This window comes from Schistocerca nitens, chromosome 12 (genome assembly GCF_023898315.1).
Source record: "Schistocerca nitens isolate TAMUIC-IGC-003100 chromosome 12, iqSchNite1.1, whole genome shotgun sequence".
NCBI classification, from domain to species: Eukaryota; Metazoa; Arthropoda; class Insecta; order Orthoptera; family Acrididae; genus Schistocerca; species Schistocerca nitens.
Window position 1 is genome coordinate 148,379,286 of NC_064625.1, and position 9,597 is coordinate 148,388,882.

The window sequence follows — 9,597 nt, forward strand, 5'->3', positions numbered from 1 at the left end:
TGGATATACACTGTACTAGTGCCGACATTGTGCATGCTCTGTTGCCTGTGTCTATGTGCCTGTGGTTCTGTCAGTGTGATCATGTGATGTATCTGACCCCAGGAATGTGTCAATAAAGTTTCCCCTTCCTGGGACAATGAATTCACGTTGTTCTTATTTCAATTTCCAGGAGTGTAGGTTAGCGTGGAGGGTGACAGGTGTGATGCAAGTCATGTTATAGTGTGTATTTTATGTAGACTGCTCACAAAAAATCCGACGGCCTTGCCGCAGTGGTGACACCGGTTCCCGCCAGAGCACCGAAGTTAAGCGCTCTCGGGCTGGGCTAGCACTTGGATGGGTGACCATCCGGGCAGCCGAGCGCTGTTGGCAAGCGGGGTGCACTCAGCTCTTGTGCGCCAAACTGAGGAGCTGCTTGACTGAGAAATGAGTGAAGCTGTTTCAAAGGTTACAAAATCGAGTGAAACTTACAACTAATTTGGCTGTAGTGGCAACTTCTGCCACTTAATGTAACAGCAACACCAAATATAGGGGGAAGAGGTAGAAGACACCGTATTAAGACTCGTCCAAGTGATTGATTGTCTCTGCCTCGTGATGACTGGGTGTTGTGTGCTGTCCTTAGGTTAGTTAGGTTTAAGTAGTTCTAAGTTCTAGGAGACTGATGACCATAGATGTTAAGTCCCATAGTGCTCAGAGCCATTTGAACCATTTGATAGATTGTTTCCAACTAGAGTGCCTCCGTTCCTCTAGGTCTGTTTCACTGGGTCCTGCAATGCCGAGGACACTACTTCACTGTCTGTAAAATGGCTTGGCGCAGAATGGCTGTCTCAGCAACCCGTGCACGCACTGCTGTGTCTCGGCCTCGTACGGCCGCGGACTTGCGTCTTGATCAGGATGCACCAGTAGCTGACTCAGTGGCCTTCGCCACTGCCACTTCAGCGCCGCCTGCTGCAAGGCGACACGTGGCGTGCTCACTCGGCAGCATGGCTAAGAAAGCGGCGACAAGGAGCGCCCGCATTCCGGCGGCTGAATCTGCAGCCCTCGCCCTGGATGCCTCCAGCGCGTGTGTCGTTTACACTGATGGCTCCAAACAGGAGAATTTCCTTGGCTGTTCTGTGGTGTTCCCTGATTATGTTACCCGGATTCGCCTCCCTGCTGAATATACCGTTTTCGCAGCGGTGCTCCACGCGATCCTGAAGGCACTGGAGCAGATGAATCGTGTTCGGGGCGATCGATTTCTTCTCTGCTCCGATTCTCTTAGTGCCTTACAATCACTGCAGAACCTATACCCGACTGAGGAGATGGTCCAGTTGATACATGACCGACTGTACTTGCTCCAACAGCGCGGTAAAGACGTATCCTTCTGCTGGGTGCCTGGTCATGTCGGCATATGGGGCAATGAACAGGCCGATCGGGCTGCCAAGGAGGCCTGCAGTGAGCAGGATGTGGTCCAGTGTCCTATCCCCTTGCAGTCGGTCATTGCTGCACTCCACAGGAAGTGCACGGAGTTGTAGGAGGACGAATGGCTGGCGGTGACGGCCAATAAACTGCGGTTGGTAAAGTCAACCCCTCGGCCGTGGCGTTCCTCCTGCCGGTTGCTCAGGCGGGAAGAGGTGGCCCTCACACGTCTTCGGATCGGGCACTGTCCTCTGACGCATAGCTATTTATTACGGCGGGAGGATCCTCCGTTTTGTGATGCTTGTGGTGTGCACATCTCTGTCCGGCACATTTTAACAGAGTGCATTTTATACCGTGACGCAAGGACAGAAGCACAAGTTGATGGGGATCTGCCTTGTGTTTTAGCTAACGATGAGACGCGTGTGTCTAGGGTTTTTAAGTTTTGTGATGTGTCTGGACTCTGGCCTAAACTTTTAGGCTGGAGGTTTTAGTGTATTGCAGAGTGGCTGACTCCTCCCTTTTTTTCCTTGCGGTCAGCCAGCCACTTCCATCTGCTACATTGTTTTAGCTCCCTCTCTCATTTTCTTCCTGTGTTGTCCATGTTTTACTGCTTCATCCCACGCTTCGGTGTGGGTGAGCACATATTTTTCAATGAGTGTTCCCCGTGTTTTATGTTCCGTTTTATATAAATGTTCTGAGTTTTCTTCTTGCCAACCGTCTCACTCAGTTACTGAACGGGCGCTGAAGACCTTGCTGTCGTGCGCCCAAAAAACCCCTCTACTACTACTACTACTACTACTACTACTCCAGTGCGTGTTGGGAGCCAAGACGACTGCCCGCAGTAGCGAGCTGTGGAGTGGCCCACTGCTGGCTGGCTACAGACCCCACACTGACTTCAGAGGGTCGAACCAGCGACCTGCCGTGGACTGGAGCGCTGGCGCCCCATCTGATGCTGCACGTAGCTGTTGGTGTGACACGCCCCGCCGTCCAGGAGATCTGCCACACTTGAATGCCTTGTTAGAAAACCGGCGCCTATTTATACGCGGCTGTGCGCCTCTGTTTTGGTAACACACTGCTCCGAGTCACGTACTAGGTAGGCCAGGGGGCCCCTTCTGCCTGTAACTTGCGCCATGCAAACCTCTGCGCTTACTCTTTTCAGTGGTTCTAAGTCCCTGTGGCCTCCATTCTAATTCGCAACCGATGGCAGTGTAACTTACTGTCAATGGGCCCGCACATCGCTGTAACTTGTGCGCTCTGAAACACAGGGTGATTCAAAAAGAATACCACAACTTTAAAAATGTGTATTTAATGAAAGAAACATAATATAACCTTCTGTTATACAACATTACAAAGAGTATTTAAAAAGGTTTTTTTTCACTCAAAAACAAGTTCAGAGATGTTCAATATGGCCCCCTCCAGACACTCGAGCAATATCAACCCGATACTCCAACTCGTTCCACACTCTCTGTAGCATATCAGGCGTAACGGTTTGGATAGCTGCTGTTATTTCTCGTTTCAAATCATCAATGGTGGCTGGGAGAGGTGGCCGAAACACCATATCCTTAACATACCCCCATAAGAAAAAATCGCAGGGGGTAAGATCAGGGCTTCTTGGAGGCCAGTGATGAAGTGCTCTGTCACGGGCTGCCTGGCGGCCGATCCATCGCCTCGGGTAGTTGACGTTCAGGTAGTTACGGGCAGATAAGTGCCAATGTGGTGGCGCTCCATCCTGCTGAAATATGAATTGTTGTGCTTCTTGTTCGAGCTGAGGGAACAGCCAATTCTCTAACATCTCCAGATACTGTAGTCCAGCTACAGTAGCACCTTCGAAGAAAAAGGGACCAAAAACTTTATTGGCTGAAATGGCACAGAAAACGTTCACCTTAGGCGAGTCACGTCCATACTGAGTTGTTTCCCGCGGATTCTCAGTGCCCCATATACAGACATTGTGACGGTTGACTTTCCCGTTAGCGTGGAAAGTTGCTTCATCACTAAACACAATCTTTGAAACGAAAGATTCATTTGTTTCCATTTGAGCAAGGATAAAATCACAGAAATCGATTCTTTTAATCTTATCAGCTGCAGACAGTGCTTGAACCAATTTCAGACGATAAGGTTTCATAACTAACCTTTTTCGTAGGACTCTCCATACAGTTGATTGTGGAATTTGCAGCTCTCTGCTAGCTCTGCGAGTCGATTTTCCTGGGCTGCGAACAAATGCTTGCTGGATGCGTGGTACATTTTCATCACTCGTTCTCGGCCGTCCAGAACTTTTCCCTTTGCACAAACACCCATTCTCTGTAAACTGTTTATACCAACGTTTAATACACCACCTATCAGGAGGTTTAACACCATACTTCGTTCGAAATGCACGCTGAACAACTGTCGTCGATTCACTTCTGAGCAGTACTCAATAACACAAAAAGCTTTCTGTTGAGCGGTCGCCATCTTAGCATCAACTGACGCTGACGCCTAGTCAACAGCGCCTCAAGCGAACAAATGTACAACTAATTGAAACTTTATAGCTCCCTTAATTCGCCGACAGATAGTGCTTAGCTCTGCCTTTTGTCGTTGCAGAGTTTTAAATTCCTAAAGTTGTGGTATTCTTTTTGAATCACCCTGTATTGCACAAAAACTGACTTTTCGTATCCCAAACGGTAGCGCCACTACGTGGCGGTGTGACCACACTCAAACACTTAACAGTATGACGCGGCACCTCTCCGGCCTAGGTGCATGCACTGATTCGGTTGGGAAGGGTCTCACAGACCCACTGCATCATCTCCTGAGACAAGCCGGCCCACACCTGTGTAAATGGTCCATCGTGTTGTAAGCTACCGCTTCTGTTTTGCTCTTTTCTGCTGATGGTTAAGCCTGAGAGCCGAACGTATAAGTGAAAAATTTTGCACAAGGGATATTATAACGCTAATTTGTCGCCCTGACACTTATACGCTCTCCAGAAGGGTAAGCTTATCCTTTGCTCTATATGTGACGTTAAATAGTCGTATCCAAATCTGATTAGTTTATAACCATGTCCTCAGTATACGCTAGAATGTTTAGATGTGCTGACCTACAAACACTGCCTCCACCAGGTGGTTGCAAACATGAAATACACAAATAAGGACATAATAAAATGACAAAGGAAAGTACTAGCTATGAAGTGATACACTCAGTACTGTTAAATTCTTTACTCTTCTGCAATTCACTCTATTCAAGATTACACAGTACGAGCAACATTTGGTAATCGGTCTGTCTGGCACTGTCCTGTGATATATAATCGCGGTCGTTAATTCAAGCGCGGAATACTGACATCAGCTATGACAATTGCAATTATATTTACAACTACACTCGCGACTAGCAACGTGAAGCCTCAGCATAGAACGACAAAGACACGTGATCAGCAATTAACTTTACTTCTCTCGCACGACCACTACAGTGATCTGACGCTTATCGCTGCAAAGGTTCTCGCCTCAGCGAGATAACATAAATTCTACCTCACCAAAAGCTTCCGTGGGCACCTCCAGGGCTGCCGTGGAACACCAAACGATCCTCAGGCTCTCGCTACAAGTCCTCTGTCCCAGTAACGAGGCCGCACACCCTGGCAGGACCAACCTCTCTCCTCGACGCCCCAGGAACAAGTCATTCCCAGTCGCTACGCTTTTCCGTAGCTCCTCTTCTTTTTTCTTCCTCCTTTTAATGTGTGTGGCCAATCATGTTGCTGGAAGGCGTTCGTTTCCGAGCGCCGACCGATCTCAGTTTTGCAAGCGACCGAAGCTTCTAGAAGCTTCCAGACTGTTCCAGAAGCTTCCTCTCCGGCCGTTGGGAAAACCACCTACACGCCGCCACGCGTTTTGTGGGCGAGCCCCCGTGTCTTCTCCTTGTCCTCGGCCACGTAGCTCCCGCTAAGCCGCGGTCCACCCGCCTGGGGTTTCCAGAGTAGCTTACGGGCGCTGTTGTCTTCAGCCCTCAGGCCTGCCTGCCACGCTCGTGTCTTTCCCGTTCTCTTGCCAGCCTCCCGTCTCCGTCCGCTTCACTATCGCCCAACGTGCAGATATTCTGCTACAAATTAAGATCCCTAGCCGATGTCAGTATCGTTAATGTTTTCCTGTCTCTTTGTTTATACTTCAGGAGTGGTAGTTGTAATGTCGCTCAAAATGATCCCACCTTACAGAGTCCGGGATACAGGCACTGGGGCTGAGCTGACGTCCGTACTGGTCCCAGACGAGTTCTGCTGGGGGCAGGTCTGGCATCTTGCTTGCCACTGGCGTACCTCAACGTCATATAGATAGTATGTAGAAACGCATGCCATGTAAGGATGGGCATTGTCATATTGAAAAGTGACACCACAACACTGTCGCATGAGAGGTAACAATTGAGGGCAAGGGATATCCATTACGTTCGGTTGTGCTATCAGACTTGCCTGAGTAACTACCAGATGTGTCCTGAAGTCGTAATGCATGCAGCTTGAGGCAGGGAGCCAGACTGCTGTCGCTCTGCAAAGAATTAGAAGACTGGAAACTCTCCACAGGCCGCCGTCACACTCTTCAACGTTGCTCGTGTCGGCTAGGGCAGAACCACGATTCATCGCCGGAAATGTGGCGACGCTATTCACTCGTGCTTCCTGGTCACGGCATCACTACAGACACGTCTGTTTATGACACGTAGTTGAGCAGAACCTTGGCGACGAGTTTAACTGCCCTCAGTTCCCATGCAGCCCAGCGCCGGCCCTTTGTCACATGCAAATGTCCCACAAATCTCGATAGTGCAAGATTCCTCCAGGAGGGCAAATGAAGACCCGCAACGAAACCCCTTTCAACGTCTCTGACATGCTGAAAATGTTGTGTTACACGAGAACGGGGAAGCTGAGTGTTCTTCGCAACAGTCACACAGCAACCGACGCTCCCCACGCCCCTTATACACTGTACCCCGTCTACTCTAAATACGAAGATCGCTAATGAATTCAACTGGCCGTTCTACATGTCACAGAGAACTGAAACGCTAATCATTTCACTTATCCGCTGATGGTCTGTGTATGTATGAAGTTATGTTAACATACGATCATGTTTTTGGCGTGTCTCTCTTTTTTCTATCGTAGTGTATAGGGGTATACCTAAAGAGCGATTCAAAGTAGAACAAATCGTAAGAGAGGCAGATGACACACTGATATCCACTGGAAGAACCCTCAGGAAATTTAGGGCACCCACAGGACGTTTGGGATCACGGTGTGGTTTGCTGTTAACATTTCGAGAGGGTATGTTACTAGAAGGGTCAGCCAATATATTCCTTCCTCCTACGCATATCTCGCGAAAAACCATTAAGGTAAAATAAAAGAGACCCGAGCTCACACAAAGACTTATTGAATATCAGTTTCCCTCAGGACCATCCGACACTGGAACAGGGAATGAAATGGTAATTAAATCAAGACCCTAAACTGACGAAAAGAGTTGATATACATCAACGGGGACAGTTGAAAACCTGTGCCCCGACCGGGACTCGAACCCGGCATCTCCTGCTTACATGGCAGTCGTTCTATCCATCTGAGCCACCGAGGGCACAGAGGATAGTGCGACTGCAGGGATTTATCCCTTGCACACTCCCCCTGAGACCCACATTCCCAACTTAATGTCTACACACTTCATTCGTAGTGCCCCTGCCCATTACACTCATTACTCACGGCAGACAACTTTAAGGAGTCCTGTGAGAGTTTGAGTTTGGGCGATGTGTGTGCATCCAGCACAGAAGAAAGTCAATGGCCGGTTAGCCTTAACTACATATCAAGATGGTTTCTGTTTTTTCGGATATGTCCGAAAGAACAGATACCATCTTCATATATGGGACAGGGAAGGTGGGAAGTAACAAAGAAACACGGAGTACCCTCCGCCACACACCGTAAGATGACTGCCGGATTAATGATATAGATGGATATGCATTCCCACAGAAAGAGATATCTTAAATGTCTGTAGATGATAAGCAGGAACCTGTAAGAATCGGCGCATGTCAGTTAAAGAATAACTGCAGAAGGTATCGTCACTTTTAAATAGATGTTACTTACAGTATTTTTATTTTATTTTATCTGTGTAATATCTACCACGTGGACTGTCTCTAATATCGAAATATAATCTGTAAAAGCAGAGCTGTATTATTCCAGAATAATCCACTAAAAATGACTTTAATGTAAAAAGCTGAAATGTATCACGGAAGTAAATATTATAATGGAGCTGGAAAAAAGCGTTTGAATGTAAAAAACTTATATTCATATATTTACTATAAAAACTGGCCACATCAACGAACTTGTTATGCCAAATGAGCTTTCATCCTCATAGACACACAGAAGAATGACCGTGCGTAGTCGTTATTAATTTCATCATCTTCCAAATAATTGCATAACACATCAGCGTAGATATTTAAAATTTTAATTGTGACATGGAGAATACAAATGACGTTTCAATCTGTCGAACTGTCTGACGGAAGACATTCAAAAAATAGTATTTAACAATAACACATTCGTCAGCCATCTTTGCAGTAAAACTTACCAAAGCAACTTCAGCGGTTGTAACCAACTTGTCTTGCTTACCTGAAATGCAAAAGAAAATTCCTTGGAATTAAATCAGTCAACAGATAATTAAAATAGGATTATTATTTATAACTTACATAGCTATCGACCTGTAAAAATTCATCCCATTCATCCCAATACAATGTTGTTACATTGATGCATAGCACAGTCAAGAAGTCATGTAACGCATAAAGGTATCTCTCAAAGTAAATCTTTTCTTTTATTGGATTCCTACTCTAACTTTGACAAGCAAACTATAAGTCGGTTGACACTGTTAATAAGCTAAGCAGTTCACCTCAAATACCTCCAAAAGCGCTTCAGACATTCTAATTCTGTTTTTACCAAGATGAACTGTGAGAGAATCCTCATTTCTTTTCATAACTGCATTAAATATCGGAGTTAACCCGCCAGGGTAGCTGAGAGCACCAACGCGCTGCTTCCTGGACTCGGGTACGCGCCCTGGGCAAGGATCGAATCCGCCAGGCGGACTAACGACGAGGGCTGGTGTGCCGGCCAGACTGGATGTGGCTTTTGGGCGGTTTTCCACATCCCACTAGGTGAATACTGTGCTGGTCCCCATGCCAAATCGGTTAACTATAGCAGCAGACCCCGCAAGTAGGGATGGATCCTTTGAATGAGAGAGATTAAATATCAGAGCTATAGGTATCAACTTCTGTTTGAAAAGTGAACTATTGTAATTTGTGCTACTACCATCGTAGTTCTATATACAACTGTCTCCACAATTCTTGTCACGAATGAAAACGTTTATCGTGAGTGTGATATATGGACTAATTAAGTAACTACCTAAGTAACTATGAATAAGAATAAACCATTTAATTCATTCCTACACTTTTTGTGTCGGCTACTTCCACTGGTTGTTCTGAATCACAGTTGTGTTAAGATTGATTCGACTGTGCGACTGTGTGTAAAGCCACCTTTGATTTTTTAGTAGAACAGCGATAGGATACGCATTTAAGACTGTGCGACCCACCTGTAAGATTACGTAAACGAGCATCTGTTATAAGGTTCCGTCTTTAACTGAGTGATGATTGCTCTCGTCTTTTGCAAGAGGACTCCATGTAGAAAACCCTTGAAAGGTAAACATCGGTAAACTCATGAGGAGCTTCCCAACGTATGCGCTGAAAGGTCGTGTTTGTAGAAAGAAGTTGAACAGGACTACGCCGCGGTCTGACCGCACAGCAGATTTCACCTTCCAGAACCCCTGGTGTTCGTGAACTGCGTGACCAAAGCTACATGCTGGCACTTTTTGTGGCAAGCTAATAGCGAATCGATCATCTGCTAGGCATGAAATGACAAGAACGAGTAGCATGAAGAACAGCATCTAACAACACCACCACTTGCAAAGTTGGTTAGAAATCAGATTAATAATGTTGCTCACGCAGCATATGTTCGCTTTATCGGGCAACAACAAAGTTATTGACTCCCGATGGTATCGTCAGAATGGAAATAATGAAGTCACTGTAAAAAAGGCATTAATTTTGGCACTTATCTTGAATGGATTCCCACGTAGATTTTGACTAAGTTGTTATGGCTCATCTTGCTGATTCTAGGGTGATTCCACTTTCATTGCTAGAAGGTCCAGATCTGTATTTTAGCAATATTTGAAGACCTAACAAATGCGTTTTTCAGGA

At 46.5% G+C, this 9,597-nt stretch overlaps 1 pseudogene; it reads left to right on the forward strand.

Annotated features, from left to right (window-relative positions):
• Positions 1-251: 251 nt before the first annotated feature.
• On the forward strand, positions 252-369 carry LOC126215481 (5S ribosomal RNA; annotated as a pseudogene).
• Positions 370-9,597: the final 9,228 nt, after the last annotated feature.